The sequence below is a fragment of the Linepithema humile genome, chromosome 1, assembly GCF_040581485.1.
Source record: "Linepithema humile isolate Giens D197 chromosome 1, Lhum_UNIL_v1.0, whole genome shotgun sequence".
NCBI classification, from domain to species: domain Eukaryota; kingdom Metazoa; phylum Arthropoda; class Insecta; order Hymenoptera; family Formicidae; genus Linepithema; species Linepithema humile.
Genome location: NC_090128.1, coordinates 8218530 through 8240636, shown reverse-complemented (window position 1 = coordinate 8240636; position 22107 = coordinate 8218530). Strand labels below are relative to the sequence as shown.

The 22107-nt window shown below is 41.6% G+C and overlaps 1 protein-coding gene across 5 annotated transcripts in view; it reads right to left on the bottom strand.

Annotated features, from left to right (window-relative positions):
* The window catches only part of pxb, a 525449-nt gene that overhangs the window by 444994 nt on the left and 58348 nt on the right, over positions 1-22107 (bottom strand). For 3 of the 5 annotated variants that reach the window (XM_067347451.1, XM_067347455.1, XM_067347453.1), the window contains exon 4: positions 19168-19213. The exons of 1 other annotated variant lie outside the window; for it this stretch is intronic. The gene's annotated coding sequence lies outside the window, so the exon portion shown is untranslated. Of the gene's footprint in view, positions 1-19147; positions 19214-22107 lie in introns of all 5 variants that reach the window. One more of the 5 variants, XM_067347452.1, reaches the window with a different exon arrangement.

Here is a 22107-nt window from a genome sequence, read left to right as displayed (position 1 = left end):
ATCTACTTTTAACTTCCGACATGGGGAAACGAGGGGAGAATTTTCAGGGCAACTTTGCGGTGAAACAACCGAGAGCAATGCGATCTTTCGCTGTACCGGCTCTTCGAACTACGCCGCGGCTCGTCGTTATCATTTCTCTTCCTACTGACATTCACTCGCGCGAAAAGCGCCGTTTTCCTACTCCTGGATTGCGTTATCCCGCAACTGCTGCCGACAACGTATCGTCGTAAATCGATTAGTCGCTGATTTCGATTTAACGAGCGCCCGCAATCCGAGAAACGCGGGTTCGCATGCTTGCGATGGTCGGAGAAGCTCGAAGAAAGTGACGATAAAGTGTAAATAAGGATTTGAAAATCTCATTCCGAAGATACTGCTATTGCGCCGCGTGTTTCCAAGATTTTCCAGCAGTCCTGTTGCATATACATATATATAAGAAAAAAAAAAAAATATTTTTTTTACTTTTTTTTTGTTTATGTGATGGATAGCGTCGCGCGCGCGGAGTCGCTCGAAGTTACGCTCGGAGTTTCGCAAGCCGCTTCGTCTTCATATTGTCTCGACCGCATTATTTCAGCCGCCGGATGATACTGAGAAACGGCATCTATATCCATTAAGAGCTGTGAACGTCGTTTCAATTATGGTGAACAACGGCCGTCTAGTGGATGTCATAAATTAATAACTTATGTTTCTGACATCAGACTGAAATCTGCGCATCGATAAAAAATTTGTCTAACAAGATCCGTGTACAATAATGTTACAATATTCTACAGATTATCTTTATTAATTTAATATCGATTCAAGTCATAAAATTCTTACGCATTAACCCTCAAAAATGTCCATTTTAACTATCTGAGATTTTATTCCTCCAAAAAACAATAAAAATAAAATATTTAAAATAAATTGTTATCTAATTTTATAATTTGCGCATAATTAACACTTTAATAAAATTACGTTATTAATTTTTTGAGAATTTTTTGAGTATATTAACGTTAAATATCTTGATAAGATGCGAAAAAATAGACCCGTGAGTTCATTAACGGAGAACAACAATCCGTTATGAGAGTTAAAATTAAAATATATATTAATATATGCAAGACATGATGTAAGAGGTTCCTAAAAATTCTTCCGGCTTCAAATTAAACTTGGTCAAGTCATATTAGGTATGCGATAAATTTATTTTAACGGATTATTCTTCAACTTGATATAAAGGAAACTTCGATGAAGCTGAGTAATTAAAATTTTAGGAACTAAAATATCGAATCTCTTCACACACTTCCGACAAATTTATCCAAACTATCACAAAAACGCGTGCTTGTCGATAATCTTTTCCATTCTATTAACCTATTCACGTCTGCGAACTTATAGTCGGCAGCGCGCATTATTAAAGACCTTGGATATATTCAGCGGGCGAAACTTCGTTATTCAGTAATCGCCGATATCCGCGATTTAAAATGTATCGAGTGACTCGTAACTCCTGGCGAAGTGCTTCCGCGTGATTTAAAAGCGACGAAGATCACGCGGGCGTGCTGGCTGGCAGCCGAGCGTGCCCTGGGCAATGCGCGACAAGGGCCTTAAGACTCCCTATCTCGAAATGCGCGCGGCATCGCAAACGAGGCTTCTCGCGAGAATTCTTCTTTTCGTGTCGCGTGTAGACGTAAGATTGATTTATTATGCACTGGATAAGAATTCGCCCGCGGCCGCGTGATTCGAGAAAACTGCAAGTCTTAGATCCGAAATATCTACTCTTGTTATACATAGATATTTATATAAAGTGCAATCTAAACATATACTTAGCTATAAGCTAAATTTAGGTAATAGTTAATGCATGATTCCTAAAAGTGGCAACTACATAATACTGTGCAATATAAATTGCGGCAGATGGAAGAGGTGATGGACTTTGATCCACAAACAATAAAAAGCATTTTCTCTTGACTGTTAAAAATTGGATGAAATATTATCTCGCATCAAATAATACATCATAGTTATCAAAATGAGTGTATTTTAATATCAAGCGTAACGACTAAAACATTGATTTCTGATTAAATTTCATATGGAAAGAGAAGAAGAGAGAGAGAGGGACAGAGAGAAGGTAAAGCAAATTTTTAATAAATGAATCAATAGCGCGCCGCAAATTGCCGCGCTTTCATCCAAACGCCAATAAAACAGAAATTATTTATTCAGATTTTATAACGAGAAAACTGATATGTCGGAGTACCGCGTACAGAAGCTTTATTATTATTATTATCGTCATTATTATTATTATTACTATCATGCATGTGATATATGTGCCTGTCCTTTCGCAATTACCAGCGCTTTGCTCATCGGCCATTGTAATTCATCGTTGCTCGAAATTGTAATGTCGCGGGACGTCACTGCACACAACGAAAAACTCGTCTCGCGATATTGCCGGCAAAATATATTGCCGCGCGACGAAATAAGGGCGTCGGGAGGGGGCGGGTTCGAGAGGGGGGTAGACAGCAGGACGCAGATATTATCCGTTTCGCGGCTGAAGCTTCATTATTGATTTATCCCGATGGCGTTTGACCACTTTAACGAGATTATCAGCGATCCTTCGTCCCGCCTACAAAAAGCGGGTGTACACGGAGAGGTCGCGGGAGAGGGAAGGGTCAAGTAGATTACATCACCTTGCTTACACGTTCTTCAGCGCTTCTTGTTCAAAAAAAAAAAAAAAAGTAAACATGTAACTTGCATTAAAGTGGCCGCGCAAGTGGAGTCAATGGGGGGGAATTGATTGAGTAGCAAAGTTACTCGCTACTCGACTTCGTGTAAATCTGTCATCATTACTTTGACGATGAAGCGAAGTTAAACACCGCGTCAATATTGTTTTATCTCGCGCCGACATTCATTCGGTGGTTATTTGCCGCGGGAAAGAAGATGAACGGAGATTGTTTTCGTAATCGGGAAGTAAGAGAAGGATCTGCTCGCGAAGAGAACTTATCACGGGGGATCTTCTTCTCAGGCTGCATAGATCTGCCTGGTCTAATATTCCTCGTTCGCGGGGCAAAGATGCGCATCAAGAACGAGACGAAAGATTGGAGAGATGTAATTGTTCTCCCGAGAGTCTCAATTTCGCTTGCCGGGATTAGGAATCCGAATTGCTCTCAGCATGAAAACTCCTGAATACTTCTATCTAATTTCTAACTTATTAAAAATGTTCTTTGCTTTAGAAATCAAATGGTATTCATTAATGCCATTCATTAATTTAGTCTAGTAATGTAATTCCCAAGGACTTGGTTTCTAGATATTTGGAGAAATATAATTATCTTTTCGAAATAAAGATAGATACATATTAATTTCATTTCATTGGTACTTTTAGTCTTCGTCTCAATATTCATTTCCACGGTAATATTTATATTAATTTACGAATTTCCATATATAATTGCAAACTAAATAATAGAATTAAATGTTTGTTCGACAAATAGAATTATTATAGGTTCACGATCTTGTTATAAATTACTAGCGTGACTTCGTCATATTTACTTAAAATATTACTTTTTCTATAATAAAAAAAGATGTTATATTTTATGTATAGCGTATAAAAATAATCGGCGTGCCAAACTGCACTGCGCGCCCGTTGCCGTTTACAATTTCAAGGGGTTCAATTGCAATAAATCGAATCGGGGGATACCTCGACTACGGAATCGTAAACTCACGCATTCCCCGCCTCTCGGACAAACCGGCGGACCGTTCAGCATTCGAGGGATCTCGGGATCGCGCGCGATCCGTCTGATAACTTTCGAAACGGCGAACCGACGAAAACGGCGGAATCTGGCGGAAGGAGGCGCGTTATCGGATCGTTTTCGAAGGTAAGCCACCCGCGGATAGTTATGCGGGGAATCGCGGCGAGGGTTTGCGGTGCCTCCTCGCCGCGAGCCTAAACGCGTTAACCCCCTTGCGCGAAGCCCGCCGACCGCCAGCCCGATGCAGCGCGGCTGCATCGGCGGCTGCAGCGCGGTGCGGCACGGCGGCCGAAAGACGCGCGGCCATTAATTGGATTCCCGACTGGCAATTCCCGGTATGCCGCACACCACCGCGATTCCCGCAGCAGCCCTTTCTCCGGTCGAACACGCGCCGACCGAGCGGCCACTCAATTAAACCGACGCGGCGATTCCGTCGCGATATACAGACGTAGTATCGATCTGCCGTGCCGCGCGCGCTACGCCTTTTAATTCCATTTTATTTAAATTTCTCCTGTCTTTCGCGGGTAATGGACAATAGTAAATACTAAACTGAAAAACGTTACTTATTCTGCTCATAAGCGTTTTAATGTTCCCTGTTCCCAGATAGAATTATATTTCATCCGAAAATGAATGTTGATCACAGTCAGAAAATAATTATGTTTTTAAAAACAGAAGCGCGTAAATTAAATAAAATGTTTGATGAATTTGTGTAAAAGAGTATTCAGCGATATATCTCTACGTACAGTTGTCGCACAAAGTCGACAAAATATAATATTAATATTAATAGGAATTAATAGAAAAGTGTAGGCTCCAATAATTTGACAAATAATAATAATAAATAAAAGGCAGAAAGAGCCGTTGCTAGTTATTCATGCAGTATAATTTCTCTTAATGTACGTAGACAAACGTTTCGACCTAGATTAGGCTTTCTTCAGTGTCATACAATATAAACATAATAAAATTTAACAAGTAACGGAGAATTTCACGAACGTCGAATATTAATATTTTTTGCCGATTCTTCAGAAACTTGAAATATTTTATGTTATTTGCGCCACTTCTCGCGCGACACACGCTTGACGCCTCGAGTTTTGTAATCCATCGGCTATCGCTTTATGACGGGGATAATAAAAGGCGACCAGGCTGAACCAATCGCATTCCGTTCGCTGTCGGCCGCGGAATTTTTCCCCACAAAGGTGAGCCGCGGGTACCATTCAGAGACCAGCGACGTTGGCGGTAAATCAGTTCTGACGCAGAATCAACGGTAGTAAGTCGCAATTCCGCAGACATTCGCCGTTCTCTCCCCCCCCCCCCTTCCTTCACGTGCTTCTGTCTATCTTTCTCTCTCCTCTTCTCGATGTTTACGCGACACCCGTTCGACCGCGAAAGGGCTGAAATTCCATCGAAGCCGTTTTATGGGTGCTCCCTGGGTGGATCAAAGTTTCGTTCTGGAAGTCTTATGTACTTAAACGTTTTTCCCAGCAACAAAAGGCACTCCCGGGAAAGAAGAGAGAGGGAGTGGGAGAAGAAGAGATACCGAGATATATCCGCGGATAACGAAAGTTACGATGCAGAACGATAAATCGCGCGGAGCCGTCCAGGCATCCGAGAGATAGGATGGCCGAAGATAAAAATTGAATCGGCCCCGAAGCTTTTACGTCGGGCTTAACCCTTTATCTGTGGCCCTCGCCGGAAGGATTGTCCGTTTTTCCACGACGGATATCATCTATGTCAAATGTCTGTGCCAAAAAAGAAGCAGCATGCAACAGCAATTCATTTTTCATCATTAACGTCGAACTTTACGAAAGATATTCTAGAAGATAAATACTTCTTATTAGCCTTCAATTACTTTTAACTGAAAAATTTTTATCTTTACAGAAAAAAGATTACAAAAAAGATAACTATTAAATAGTAGTAATATTGCAAAATTATATTAAATTGATTAAATTGTCAGGAAAATAAAAAGAGAAAATAAATCTTTTTTTTTTTCATTTCTTATTCACTCCTTAGTGTATTCTCGAAGATGCGTCGAAGTAGAAAGATTCAATTCCGTGAAGACAATTTTAAACTACGATCAATGACAAACGATAAGCATAATTATAACAGCGCGGAAAAGTCTTTCTAATTGCCAAATATAAATACGTCGGACGCTAACGCCAGTACCAGAGAGTGATTGGTAACCCAGGAAGGTATTTAACGACGAATTCCCTAGCGGTGTATGCTCTCGGCGGTGTAATTGCATTGTCAAATGGCTGAAATCCGTGCGTGTCCCCTAAAGCTCGAAGCATTCGTTTATCTGACTCGCTTTTTACGATCACACTATCACGTGCCGCCTCATCAAAATCAGTGCAACGTTAAATACCGAAAGCCATCATTTAACATTAAATATATAACATTATTATCTTTAAATATTATACATCTTGACAGAAATACATAATTTTAAAGAACCGTGTATGATATAGCGCATCTAGAGATCTTCAATCTCGAACATCGATGCAATTTTGTATGCAGCGAATACGAGACGGCATTCCAAAACTTTTCGCTTTTCAGACGACCAGACGTAGACACGCAAGTTTTGTCGCTCTGCTTGCCGGGAATACGAGTACATCTGCGAGTCCGCTCGTCAAGAGTTCGTCTCAAAGGAAATACACCGCGAACGTCACACTCGCGGACACGCGCGTAAGCTCCCAGGAGCTTCCTTCGTAAAAGGAGCTTCTTTCGGGCGAGCGAGTTTGCTGCGAACGCGCGTGCGCCTGTCTCTCTCTCTCTCTCTCTCTCTCTCTCTCTCCTTACGCGAGAGCTTCCCTCTTAAGGGGATCCTGGAATTACCAGTAATACTCTCCATATAAAATAAAGATATCATTTATATCTATTATAAAAGATATATTTTTATATTTATTATTTGCATAAATTTATTAAACTTTTTACAGTTTATTCAATAGTTATTCGTGTACTTCATGCTGTTCACAGCTCGTTCATTATCTCCGCAGGCTCAGTCCCTTCGTTTGTCTTCACGTTACAAGACACTCTAGAAGATGCGGAAAAAATTACACCCATGCGTTGCACTCGACTAAGAATTTGCGCGACAAAAAGGAGGGACGAGCGAGCGAGCTCCTGCGCCCGACCGAGCGTTCCTTAATGCCTCTATTAAAATGCAATTCCACATCTTACCCCCGCGACTGCGAGCCCTCTCCTACGGTCGCGTTGTCAACTCTCCCCCCCCCCCTCCTACCCCTTGTTACTCCCTTTATTCATTAAATAACCGCACTACCGCTTCCGGACGACGTCGCGGAGTAACTTCTAAACGGCCCTTCCGGAAAATGCAAATGCGCGTGCCGTTTCGCCGGTCCCGCGCGGCGCCATCCGCCCGCGCCCACGTTCGTAGTAATTAAAAGGATACGCGAAGACAACTTACATACCAAAGAAGTTGATGTACTCCGCTTTTCGACCCTCCCTCCTTCCCCGCGCTTTCGTTCCGTCGCTAATGAGAACTCGCGCCGTTCTTCGCTTAAGTACGTTAATTCGTTATTTCGACCGTGCCGAGGGGCTTTCGCGAAGAGACGAAGAGACGAACATTATCATTGCTGCCGCGCCGAACTTTCCGTCGGAGGAAACGCTGGGGGGGACAATCGAGGAAGGGGGCGGGGGGGAGAAATCTGGCATGGCTGAATACTGATTCTGAGACGGTATATTCGTCGGTATCCATTTCAATTACTCAAGAATCTACATATGCTACTGAGAAACCGAATGGATATGTAATGTTTAAGATGTCTTATTAAGATAGATGAATGATTGACAAAAGAATCGATGAAAGTCACTTCAAAGGAAGTCTTTCCATTTTGTGAAACTTTTCTAATATGCAATAAGAAGATAAAAAAATTATAACAATATTGCAATACAAGAAGTATTTTTTTTTTTAAATCTGTATTTTAAATTAATATTCTGTAAAACCAAATATGGCACGAATCGATAATTATTTCATCAGCGTCAGTTTTTTTAAATTACTTATATAAACATGATATGTGCGTGTAATAAAATGTCCACACCAACACGTTTCCGCTTTCTTTGTGCAAAAAATGAAGAACAAACGAAATCAATAGTAAATGAAATTATTACATTGAGGTTATAGAGACATTTGAATATTCAATAATATACATTCATTTTGCTTCTCACGGTTATAATATGCATGACTAAACGTAGTTCTACAAATGAATTATTTATAGAATAATAATCAAGTCAATGTATTAAAATGATCAAATATGTAGTAAGATCATATATGCACAATTCGACATAAATGAATGGAGAAATTATATTCACATATAATAGTTAATTTCTATAGGAATCTGTGTATCTATCGAAGCAAATAACAACACGCTATTAATAGAGCCGGTAAGTCAAACAATTGCGCGTTTCTCATTTTCACCGTCGAGAAAATGGAGAGCGAATCAATCAAGCGCAGATTGTCCTGATCCGCGCGCTCTTCATGGTCGGTGCGTGATTACAGGCTAAAGGGCCGTGCAAACTCGAGATAGGATAGAGAGGCTACATGTTGTAATAACATGCCCCGCGCACACAACTAAATCCTTACACGTATTTGGCGGCGCGCCCCTCACGTAAACCCACCCATAATACGTCGGGCTGCACATCTCACCGTGCAGTTTCCCGCCCGCCCTTGCACCCTCGCGGAGAGTTCGGTACCTGCACTCCATTACGCGAGCTGATTATTCGCTATTGTCCACCTGTAAACAGAATATATCGACGATTGCCAATCTCCGTCTACGTACTCGGCGCTAGCGCCGCCGTTCGATTGGCCTACCGGATATATGTATGCGTGGCAAATAGCAGTTTGCGCGACGCACCGCCGTTATCAATATATTGTATATTTTAATTCTGCAAACGTTGATTTAATTAAACGTCACAAACGTGAAAACTTCGGATCAAATATCCAGCAGATTTTTCCTTCTCCCCGTATTGAAAATCTGCTTTCGCGCATGCTTGTTCAAAAGTGCTGTGAAATACTTAGAAGCAGTCCGCTTCACCGGTTCGATACAATTCACCCCGCTATTTACTTAACAGCAAGTGCATAATAACGTTTCACAAGTGGTCAACGGAATACAATTGTATCACTAGAGTGTAATACGGACAGTGAATTTCAAAGCATCGAATAACGCCGATGTCTCCCTGCTCGTTCTGTTTGTTCGCAGTATCACTAATGAGTCAGACACGACCGATGAACCGCGCGCGGAAGGACAGCGACGGGGGATGGGGGGAGGGGGGGTGCGGTGAGATGGACGCGAGAGGTCCTTGAATTCTAGTCCCTCAAAGCTAATATAATTATGGAGCGTAGCAGGACGCGGCGAGCAAACGGCTCACGGATACAATCAGGACAATCAGCATGATTGGCGGTCTCAAGTGTACACACGAGAAACTCTCTGGGCGCCAAGAGCTTAAGGCCGACGACCATGTCACATTGTCAGCGACATTGCTCCTCCGAGTCCGATATCGCAAGATTCGCGTTAAGACCGTGTTCCTGCTCGCCCCCTTTCAGCCATTTCGTCAGCGATCACGCCTTTTCCCGTTTTCGCATTTTTCACGAGAATACATAGATAACTTTAACGTGCGTAAGTAATCCTAATGTAAAAAATGGTAAAAATCTCAGCGAATTTTCTACAATCATATTTAGCTGCAAAGAACAAACATGTGATGCTACATAATTGAGAGCTAGATAGCTTTTCTGTCGTTATATTTTTCGAGTCTACACGCTTTTCATAACGTGATTCGTCATATTCTTAAATTTTAACATATATTATATATCCAAACATTTGGAAAAAACCGCCTCTCTTTTGAGATATTTATACATTATTTAAGTATCTATATATAGTTTTAAAACTTTTTCTTTTAATTAAATCAAAACAATTAACCGAAATTACGATCGAAGAACCGCGACTGCCTTGCCTATCGAACGACGCACTGCAAATCTCAGATCTCATCTGAGGGATACGATATTCGCAAATACGCAAACAACCGACCGCCCCCGCGAGCTGTTGACACTAATGAGTGCCCGCAAGGCTGACGAATCGGGTTTCGATTTCGATGATCGCCAACGGTCTTCGAAGACGGCGCGGGGCGGAGAGAGAGAGAGATCGCCGTCACGAAATAGGAAATTCGATCTCGCCGGTCGATCGCACGGCACCAGGCGTCGCCAGTCATTCTCAAAGGGATTGAGGGGGGGGGGGGGAGTTCCTTTACTCAGAAAGGGAGGCAAATCTGAGCGTTGTTTACGCAGCATATTTGCGCCGCTGATCGATCCGTACACCTAATCGAAGGGTGTTCCTAATGGAATTCGCCGTACAAGGGAATAATTTCCACGGCCGGGGAATCCGTTCGCGATCGATGCCATTTGCCGCCGTTCGTCTTTCATCAACACCGTTCGAAGCTAAATTAGATAGTACTGCACGTCTAGCCTCTGTTACATGTTCGGAAAAACAATTTCGCCGTGATAAATATGACTGAAGTCTACTTTAGGCTATGACTCGTGATAAAAAATTTTATTTAAAACTTTATGTATCGTAAAAGTTATTTACGCCTAATTTTTTACTCGCATTTTTTATGGAAAAATATACGTAAAATTACAACAATTAAATTAAAAGAGAGAAATAAAAATTTTTATTTAAAAAAAATATATATATAAATTAATATTATTAAAATCTAAAGCTTCTAAGCATTAAAGATTATTTCAGCGCTTAATAAAAAAATTATCGAAAGCGCAAATGCAACAAAATAAACCGCAGCCAAACGAACTCTTTAATTCGCACGCATAAATATTGCACACTTACAAATTTCTAGGACAGTCGTCCAATTCCACTCGATTTTTGTCCTTTATCGTCACAAAACAATTTTGCGCCAAGACGAAGCGACTATTCAATGGCCGGCGAAAACGCGAGCATCTCAAAAGCTATTGCTTACAAGGGCAAGGCTGAAACGAAAAAGACGAACCAGAAAAGAGTCGGACATTATTACCGAACAAATGAATGCCTGAGGTCGGTCCACTTCGACGAAACGCTATAAATGCATAATGCAATGTAAGCCATAGCCATAGCGCGATCGTATATACGCGAGCGAGTTCGCGAACAAGCAGCACGACTTTATGTTTCGCCGTGACGGCTTTCAGAAACGATTCTGCTCCTTTCGCGTTGCATTGTGCAATACTTCGAGTAACGTCGTCGTTAAACGCCGTTGTGCCGTTTTAACCGATAAAAAGAGCTCCGATGACCAACACAAATTATTCTCTTTACTTTTCTTGTAAAATTTGATAGTGATATTGGTATTAATATCATTCACTATTAAACGATAAATTAATTTTTTTACGTATAAAAAATATATATAAGAACATTTATATCAAAATTACTTTTGGACCAAGCTTTGCCTGAACTATTCAAACAGTCTTGTAATAAAAGACGATATTTCTTCAGCTTCTCACAAGATTGCAGCACGAGACAGACGAAAATGTAGTATCTGGCGCGTTAGTTCTATCCGATATTTTTCTCGTCTTTATTCCATCTTTCAGGGAACTATTTTTTGCACAGAAAAATTATCATTTTAATACAATTAGTTCGCGAATACAGCTAAATAAAAATAAATTGAGCTAAATAATAAATGGCTGAATATAGAATCTTTGATTACAAAAATATATAAAAATTGCAATTTAGAAATCATTTAGAAATCAAATTGAAATCTGCGGATCTATTTTGCAATGATGAAATGAGTATACATATCTGCAAAGGACACAAGAATATGCGCATGAAGAAGGTTTCCTCTCAAGCTCTTTGCTGGAGCATATCTATTTCCGCGCATTATATATCCGCACTACGTGTGTCGCCGGCGAATTCCGAGTTCTTACGAGGCTTCAACGGACACACACACACACATCCAAGCAACGGTGGGCGTCAGCAACTGGCCTGGAAGCGCCGATAACCACGTACCGTGTTCAATGCCCGAATTTGAAATAGCGACAGCTCTCGTCGTGCAATTTCATTCCGTTGACGGTTTCCAAAGCAAGCTTTCAAACAGACGACCCTTGCCGCGTCCGAGCGCGCGCGCGCGCGTTTGACTTCGCACCGGTAATTCCCGTCGAAGCTCTGGAAATCAGAATCTTCTCCGCGAGCGGTCACGTACGCGGAATGTCCGGCACTCTCGTTGAAAATACGGACTCATCCCGATTGGTCGTCGCGCATCACCGCCGACGCAAAAATGAAATAAGCGAGACGGACAAAAATTCGACCGGGCTACGATTCCTTCAGCGATCCCGGTCAGCGACAATTCGCGATTCGCACCAGAACGGAAGTGGGTAAAAATAAATACCGACAACTAAAAAAAAGAAAAACAGCTTACATATGTGCTGCGAGATATCTTTTGTGTCGCATGCCTCTTCGTTTTGCTTAAAATAATTTCGCGTATCTTCGAAATAAATAATTACGAGCGGACTACTTTTTCTGAAAAGATAACTTTTCAATCATTAATTGTAAATCTCTCTCGTCTGCGATGCTAATAATGATAATTTTTAACTAATTCTTATTTTTCATCCAAAACTAAAAATATATTCAATTATTTATAATATTGTGAGATCAATATGAATAATAAAAGGTTTAATAGAAAAAATACGCTAACAGCTAGTGACAAGAAACTTTTGTAGAAATAAATTAAAAGGAAATGACTGATAATTTATCGCTTTTGGAAACTAAATGAATTAAAAGCAGACTTGGATAAATTACAACACTTTTATCCCATTAAATTCTAATAATACATCGAGACTTATTGCTTGATAAAATGCAGTCCCTTTTTATCTCTTCATCTCGTCGCGAAGAGGAAATTTATATTACAAAAATAAAGTTCTCCATTAAATTATTTCACGCGCTACATTCGTCGGAAACAAATGACATAGAAAGGTGGCAAGCGTCAATTGACTTAATGGATTAATTTCCAATGAACAATACCAACAATCTCTCTCGCACTAGGAAGCGTAGCGTTACACCTTTCGAACTCGTTCGCCCGATCGACGCCTCTTTGAGCCAGCAGGTAGTCGATCCATCCAAGATTGCAGCGAGATATCTCGGAAGGCTCTCGGGCCGTCGAGGAAACGCAACGTCGCGTTGCATCGACACAAGGTCGGCCTCCCGGCCGCAAAGAGCGTGCATAATAGGGGTCCGCCATTGTTCGCGGGTGCGAGGCAAGGGATGCGAACGACTGGAGGGAAAGAGGCGTTAATCGCATTGAAAACTGACGCTCCGTGTCCGACTTGGTCGACCGGTCCGCATTCGGTCACAAGCAAACGGAATCGTGGTCTTCACGCTAAAATCGCGGAAAGGCGCGGGTATTCGCCGTGCCACGGATTTCCTCGGGGCACCGTGCGGCCCCACCGGAGGAGCTTCGAACGTATTCGTCGCGCCCCGTGCGACCTCCTAGATTTCGTTTAGGTAGAACCTCCAGCTGCGCGCGTTCACTTTTTGTCACCGTTAAGTGTCGAGAGATGGACGACGTTGCGGAAGTGAGCTGCATTTTTCAATCGGTTGAGCAGAAGAAGCGCTATGTCGTGCAGTCTTAATAGCGGGTGGCCCGACACTATATCGATATTCCTATTGTCCGCGGATTCCAAAGTATCTCAAGTTTTTTTTTCATATAAAGTTGGAGAAATACCTCTTTTTGACGACGGAAATTAAGGGGTTGACTTCGGTCTTTTTGTCAGGATTTTTTGCGGACGAATTGAAAAAACGAAACAAATAAACGAATGGCGACAGTTGTATTCTAGATAAATGAGAAATGGCCCTGATATATTTTATGTCACATGCAGCGTTCTTTCGCAGCGCGGACGTGACGTATAAACAAAGCTTACAGCAACTTGCGTTCGTTTCCCAAGTTTTTGATCTCAATACGCGCGATTAATGTTGTACACGTTTGCTATCAACTTAACGCACATTTCAGACATACAGACATACGCGTGCACGTTAAAATCGAGACAATAATATTCGCTTTATCGCGAACGATCAAAGCGGTAATTAATATTAAATCCCGACGGTGCGGCACGCGACGTCCATTTTGCGGAAAATGAAAATAGCTCGGATTTCAATTAAAACGTCCGCGCACAATGAACCCGCATAGCGGAAGAATAACACAGTTCTACCCATAATCTCCTTTGTTGCCGACATCGAAAGAGAAAGAGCGCGCGCGCGTTTACAACGCGACGTGAATCCGAGAACCAGCCGCCACCGCCCGCGTCGCGCTTCCTCAGAGCGAAGAAATGCGTCGAAAACCGGAAGACCTTGGGGCTCTAATTTTAATTAATATCACCGGGCAAACAGAGCGTTCCCGCCTAAACCATTGTTATCCTCGCAATGCGCATCGGCTGCGCCGAAACAATACAACCACTCGCTGTCGGCGGATTTACCCGACGAACGTTCATCTTCATCGCCGCACTGTGTAACGGAAGTTTACCGAAAATACCGAGGTACTTGTTCGAGAATCAACTAAGTTGCCGCAATATTTACAAGAGTTTAGAATGTCTAGTGAGATTATGTAAAATAATTACAGCAGATGACGACTGAATCTACACGAATTGTTATAATAAAAAGTATAATAGAAAAAGTTACAAAATATATTTTTTTTACACAATGGGAATATAATGTTACGAAATTTTTTAATTATAATATAAATCATTTAAAACAGCTATTTTTAATAAAATCGCTAGTCATTTTTAGCTGATTTTACTGTTTCAACGTGCGCGTCTTGTTGCTGCATTCGAATGGCACTTTAAATCTTATTCGATGTTAAATACAAATGCATAAAATATTACTACCACTGTCCTAAATTCTAATTCTTTTGAAACACTGGTACACTGTAAATCTAGAAATGTCCCCTGTGCGCCCATTGGCATGCCGCGCGCAGAATTACAGTCACATTAACACACAAAGAAGATTATACGCTCGCGGCCGGCTGCGCCGTCGTCATCCATTATTCATAAAACGATGCGAAATAAAAACCGGCGCACGCACTTCATCGCGCGCGACGATGATCCGCGTGTTTTTTGTTTTTTTTTTCCTTTTTTTTTCAAAAGCACCCGAAGAGAGCGTCATTTTAGCGAGCGCGCCGAGATAAATCACGGCACTCGATGCACCGTGCGCGCGTCCAGCCAGCGCAAGTCACCCAGCGCGCGACGTTGTAATATGCATGTACCAGCCGAGGCTGAATCCGACCTGGACACCCGGGCTCGAAATATACAACCGCGATGCAGTCGCCAGCGTGTGACGCGATACATGCAGTAAGTGTCGTATATAAATGCTGTGCAGCAGCCACCTATATCGTGCGAAATTCTTGCAGGTGTTAGAAACGGCAAAGGGGCAGAGCGGCGGGCAGGAGAGACGAAGGAGACTTCCGAAGGGGATTATGCGCATCGAATGCATCGTGACTCGCGCATTGAGAGAAACGGCGGGCAACCGCGACGCTCGACCGCGCGCGCGGCGGGCGCGTTTGACTACGAATGCTGGTGTTACGTGAATCGCGCATTGTGGCCGGAGAAAGAGGGACGGCGAGGGCGAGCGAATACGGTCCACAATGGTATTCCTGTGCTCCTCCTCGAGAAAGAGAAAGAACACGCGTGGCCGCGCCGGGATGTAAAAGGATATATTACTGCGCGTACCGCCCGCAGCGACGCTGGGCGCGGGCCTTTAACCCGAACAGATTGAACAACGCGGGAGGATATCGCGCCGTACGAAAACCACACTAATTTTCGGATGCTACCCGAGCCGCTGGTCGTTATTATGGAAGGGCCCCCCCGGGAGGGCCCGCCGCCTCACATCCGATTAAACGTCTGTGAATGCGACCGCGTGTGATTCGTTTTATCAAGCGTTTGCGGAGCACAAAAGTTTCATATGAAGTTAAATGAAGAACGCATTACAATTACCGTTTATTTGTGAAGAAATAATTTATCTCAAAGATATTTAGATCTGTATAATTTTTTCTATCTTTATATTTCAGTAGCCCATTGGCAAAAGCAGTCAAATCCACTTGAAATTTTTTTGGCGGAAAAACTTGTGTAATTTATCCCATTCAAGCAACTAATAAAATCTTTTTTAAAAAATTAAGAAAAATTTATTGATTTAGTTAACAAAATGAGGTGTGTAATATGGCATGAGAAATACAATGTCTATTTATTAAAATGGAATTCACTTAACTGGTTTTGTAGCTGAGCAAAGGATCTAGCTGGAACTTGTGTCCGCCATTTTTATTTTCACAGATGCAAAAACAGTTAAAGTCTTAGAGTAGGTTGTTAAATTGAACCTAATTTTTATCATTTTAATTTTGAAGCATTTTTATCCTAATAATATAAAAAATCTACATACTATATTACAAAACACCACGTTTAATTATTTATTGAAAATATCTTTTCTGCTTTTGTTCATCAAATTTGAATAAAAATAAAACACTAAACACGGAATGAATATAACTACGTTTGCAACAGTACAAAGTAGGGATTTAATTTCTTTTGCAACTGGACGCACTTTTTTCCCTTGATTTCATAGGATTTGTAACTGTTTTTACACAATTTTAAAACGTTCAATTTGTAACTAAGAAACTACAAAATCTAAATTTACCAATATCTAATATTTTTATACTTTTAAATACAGCTACTTTTGCATATGGGCTACTCATTTAAATCGCTGTATCAACAATTTCTTTTGAAATGTATTCATTCATTGATCAGTTGTCACATAAAATACAACTGCTCGTAACCGTCACGTGCCGTTGACATCTTCGAAAATCGAGCCGAGCCGTCTTCAACACCGGAAGACATATGAAAGCTGCACTAATTTCTCAATAATAGCCACACTGATTCATGCAAGTCCGTAGATCCGCGATGATATCGAGCCTAATCGTAACCGCCTTTGAGCGAGCATTGAGCCACGTCATTCCGTTCAAATCCGTATTCGTAAAATCACAGGTCCGATTTAAATGTGAAAGACTAACCCTTTCGAAATCCCGTTCAAGCCCAAACTACTCGTTTAACCGGCCATTCTCCCGTTTCGTTCAGTTATATTCGAGACACACAATAAGCCATTAACCCTTCGCCCTATAGATTCACTATAAGTTTTATAACATTGTCGATGGTTAAAAGAGTTTACTAGTTACGGCAGGCCATAATCGTGATTTATAATACCATGATAGCATGTTACGATTGTTTACGAAAAAAAGAAAATACAAATGTAAGCCGCAAGACTTTAATCGAGGCTGAAGGCAAAACAGAACTCGTTCCGAAATCGCTCTAATTTTCTCCGCTGGTCAAGATCTTGCACGCGACCGCAAGATTACGATTTCCGCCCATGATCGAGCGCAATCCAGCGGGAAGATTGGAGAATAATAAAGTACGTTCGACAACGCCGCGAATTCAGAAACGAAAAGGGGGACAGATAGCAGGACCGTAGGACTCACGTCGGTGAAGCAAGTCGAGCCGGAGTTATTCCGCTGAAGCGAGAGGACCCCCGGAATCCCTCGCTCTATTCTCCGCGGAGAGGAAGATTTCGTTTAAAATATTCGGGAGAGATCGAGCGAGTCGATAGCGATTGTCACGCAAAGCCCATTCTCTCGTGAGCGTCGTGACTCTAGAATCGTTCAGGTGGAAGAGACGAAAAGATGGAAGAGGATTGAAGTCTACATACGCACGTTCCGATATGCGTGGATTCGGATGGAAGTGTCTCCTAAAGACGAAAGTAAAGTCGGGCCAGATTTTTAAAATAGACAGCTGGGACAGTTCTAAAGATTACACGGGATCGCTAAGATTCGAAGGCCGTTAAAATCATGCACGATGTGTTTGACGACGAATACTCATGGAAGCGCGTTGTGAATTAAATTACCATATTTGTTTAATTATGAATTTTTAAATCGAAATCGTAAGAGAATTATAAAATTTATATTTACTAAAATATTCAATTTAATCGTCAAATCCTGAACATTGCAATGCACTAAAACGATTGGCGTAAAACTGTTGAAATAAATAATTTTAAATTGTTATAGAAATTAGTTACATAATTAACAACATTGGGAATTAATTTTACCTGCAGGCTGTAAATATGTGTGAAAATTTACGTCTATAATAGTTGGTTCCAAAATCACCTAATAGAATAATAGCAATTTCACACTAATTTTTTTGTGTACTATGACTTAATATAATCTGCGGAAGAGAAAATGGGACGATTCAATACCTTGAATGCACGATCTTAATTTCTCAAATTTCTACCAATTACTATTTTCTTACAAATTAAACAACACAGTTATCGATTGCTTATGCTCGGAACAGGGGATTTATTCAAAATATCACGACAACCGACCCTGACGAGAAGACGCGCTCATGTACCCGCTTATTTCGCAAATCCCAACCATTGTAGTCGCTTAAATGGTCGACCAAGTGTGTCTTCCCTTCCTCCCCCTCGGATCGCGGTGACACAATGCTCGGTATCATGGAGGCCTGTTTACATAACCCGGCATCTGTCACAACTATTTGTGTTCGGAGACATAGATTCCTTCCTCAGACTCCGGACCGCGCAGCTTAAGCTGTCGTAGAGCTTTTGTCGCGCTACCGGGCTCCCGTCCCTCTCTCATCATGGTTATGCTCGAGTGCTCCGGATCAGCAAACACGCACAAGCGCGTCTTGTTCCGCGAGAGATTTCGTCGAACGTGTCCCTCGTCTAAACGCGTTTTGTATATTTTTGTTTTGAAAAAAGCCGCTCTACGCGACTAAGTCGGTGGGACGCTGCGAGGATTCCACGGGATTTGTCAAATACGAAGATAGTTCGTATATACTTTGTATGTAGGATTCTCCTATGATTGGAATGTAAGATTCGTTGATCCGTGTCGTGAAATTCTCAAGATTCTAAGATCCTTGCATTATTTTATCATGGAAATTTGCGAGGATTTGATAAATCTGCGAATTTTTGTACTCTGAAATTTTTAACGCTTTAGCTTTAAAATCGAAAATCTTTGAATACTTTGTTAATTCCTTGATATGTGAACACACTTATTGTTAGAGAGATATCTACGCGTATGTATATTGTTCTAAAATATTCAGACATATTTCAATAAGAAATATAATTATCTGCAAATCGTTTCGCGCAATCGTGCATCTCAGATCTAAAAAAATCAAACGGGGTAATCGTATCTCTTTGGATGACTAACCCGACCGGTTGAAAATCGTCGTTATTCCATGCAATCGGCGCGCTCAAAAATGAGAGAGCCGTTACCGCTCGCAGCCTATCACTATCCGTATACCTGGCTCGGCTTGATTCACGACTGGCTTTACAAAAGCAAATGGTAGACAGTGGATGGATTGCGGGTCAAATTACAGGCTCGGCAGTCTCGTAGACACACGTAAAATGCATACATATATGTATGTCGTGTATATTACGTACAAGATGGTTCAAACTCTTACCACACAGCCGTTGATAGGCAAATCCAAAGATAAACGGCAATTGTGTCTGAAAATGAAAAAATACGTGCAAATTAATCAAACTTTATCTCAACGTTGCATTAAAATTGAAGATATTTAATTCTTAAAATAGATTAAATACAAAATTGCGACAGCCAATGTCCGATAAAACTGTTAATAATAAATAATCGGCTTCAAATTTATTAAAGAAAATTGCAATTAGGGAGTTTCTTTGGCACACCCTATATATATGATGAGGTTACAATGCTGCACCTATATGCCCTTCATTATATCGTAGCACCGCGGCATTATGTCGTCGACTCGACTGTGTTGCCACAGGACAATGACGCATAACTCAAATGATAAATCTGCCGATGGCGATGTCACGCTGATGACTTATGCGAAGTCGAAGCTCCCAGCGACAAACAATGTTCGCAACGATAAATATCGATACGCGTCGCTCGGTGTCACGGCATTTGCCGGCAGTTATCCAGCATCCTTGTAATAAATAAGCGTAAGCCTGAGATAATGCTTGAAATATCGATACTGCTAATGAATTTCTGCGCCTGCGCTTTAGGCCTAACTGCTATTACATACAGCAAGAATATTTTACGCTCGACGGATCCCGAAGAAGTGATATACTATGCGTTCAATCTTCTTGTGGCTTTATTTCTCTCGAAATTATTGGAAAATTATTTGTTACGGAAAAAATATAAACGAGAAAATGTATAGTTCTATATATATATTACGTTTCGCTAATCTGTAAAGTGCAGGTTCTATGTTCGTTATATATTCTTCGGGATAAAAATATGTGAAGTGAAAACGGGCGTAAAATAAAATAAAGGATATGATACAAAGAAATGGTTCTATATTTTACATACCACTACGGTATAGATAAGCGTAAAAGAACTATTACGAGAAGTTACTGCAAATATCGGAGCAACGTTGCTCCGCGAAATCCCGAGTACATCATTCGAGAAGTTCGCAAAACTCAGCGCGGCTGCATAAATGTACATCATCGGCTTCTAGCTGGCGTCCCGTCGACCGATAAAACATTTCGATTTTTCCCGCGGAGATACGATACGCGTATTTTCAACGATTGAGCGCGCATGCAACGTCGATCCGCGGGTGCATATAACTTCAGCGGAAAACGCATAACTTCCGGTAAGTTTGCTCGCCGGCAATACGCCGGACGTACGGTTCCGCGGCTCCGCGTAAACATGAGTTAGTCCGCCATCGAAGTGGCTGCATTAGCGTTTCCGCATCGCTCGCGTAAATATTCCTCCCTGCGCGCCATTTACATTTTTCGCTTTTTTTTTCCTCTCCTTCTGAAAAGCGCTCGCTGCCTGCGCAGAAAATTCGCGCCGCGTCGATAAAAACTGAATGGAAACAAGTACTTTCGCTTCGCACAAAAACATTCATACGAATTTATGGAGCGAAGAATGCAGGAGAGCGAGAAATGAAGTATTCTCGGACAGAGAAGTAATGTCACCATCGAAAGTACACTTCATCGCAAGATTTTCGGGCTAAAATCATCTCGATAAACGAAGTTCTGAGAAGCGAACTCGCGCCATGCTCCATCAAGTCTGCCGAGTTGCGAGGATGACGTCGCATTTCCTTCATTTTTCCCGTGCCCGGACTATACGCGAGACTTCCCGCCGCTCGCAAATGGAGGAGGACGGGCCGCACGAAACTCGAGACTCCGTTAATGGAAAGGCAAAGTAAGCCCGCCGTCGTACTTGCCAGCGACTTGGGTCGAAACTGAGCTAACTCAGCCGCGGTCGAAATTATCGCGAGTCTCTTCCGGCGGCCGGCGTCTCCTCCGTCCGCTTTTCCGCGCTTATTGCGGCCGCCCTTGCGTATTTCATGCGGTAACGCGCTACTCCATACTCCCGCGACGAGCGCGACGGGGGCACTCGAAAACGCGAATAATACCCGCTCGCATCTGGCAACTTCGTACTTCATCGTGTCGATGTTGTAACTTCGACGCCTGTTTCCCGCCGCTTTTCAACTTCACTTAATTGCACGAGAACAATGCGATATTGTTTGAGTCTACAAAAAGTGTTAATTATTTTTTTCCGACAGGAAAGAACATAATTTCCAGGGAAAGTGCGATAAATATTATTATTGAAACTTTGCGAGTAAGAAATTTCTATATTTTTTAACATACATAAGTTTCAAAAATTCCGTCAATTCCGGAATGTGTGGATTTACGCACTCATAAATCCGTAAAGCCGCAGTAATTAAAATACCCATGCTTTATATTCATCCTTGTCGGTTTTTTTCTCATCTCTTTTCAGTTATTCCTTAGTTAGAATTTTTCTCGTACGCGCGTACATTCGTTCCTCGGTTTTTCCAGTAATATTTCGCGCGCCTATTACTCCCGGAGGCCAGGAATGCCCGCCGTACCGCAACGCAAAAACGGTACCGCTGTATCCTCACGGGCCACGTAAATATTAATATCAAAGAGATAACACGCCCGCACGTAACTTATCGCGTCGAATGATAAGCTGATCTAATAAAAAAGATGCTATTGTTTCCACACGAGATCTCACATTTAAAGAAATTACAACGGCGTCAAGGGTCTCTTAATTAGTTGGTATTTTTCCAGACTTTTTAATACAATTTAGTTTTTTTCATATTATTCTGAACACGCTTGAAAGTTAAATAAGATTGGATTCATATTTTTTGCGTTACTACGTAACATCCATTTTATTCATTTTACATGTTTCATTTAATTACGAGAGAGAACAAATGGGTTTTAATTTCTTCAAAAACTTTGCTTTTCAAAGTTTTTAAGTACGCAGTTATGAATATCTTTTGACGGAAAATCGGAAGAGTTCGCGCGACTCTGTACAGAGACGATCAAAATGGCATTTCACGAGCGAAGAAAATATAAATCCTCCCGCGCGTCTTCGAAAGGGGAGGATGTATCACCGAGGT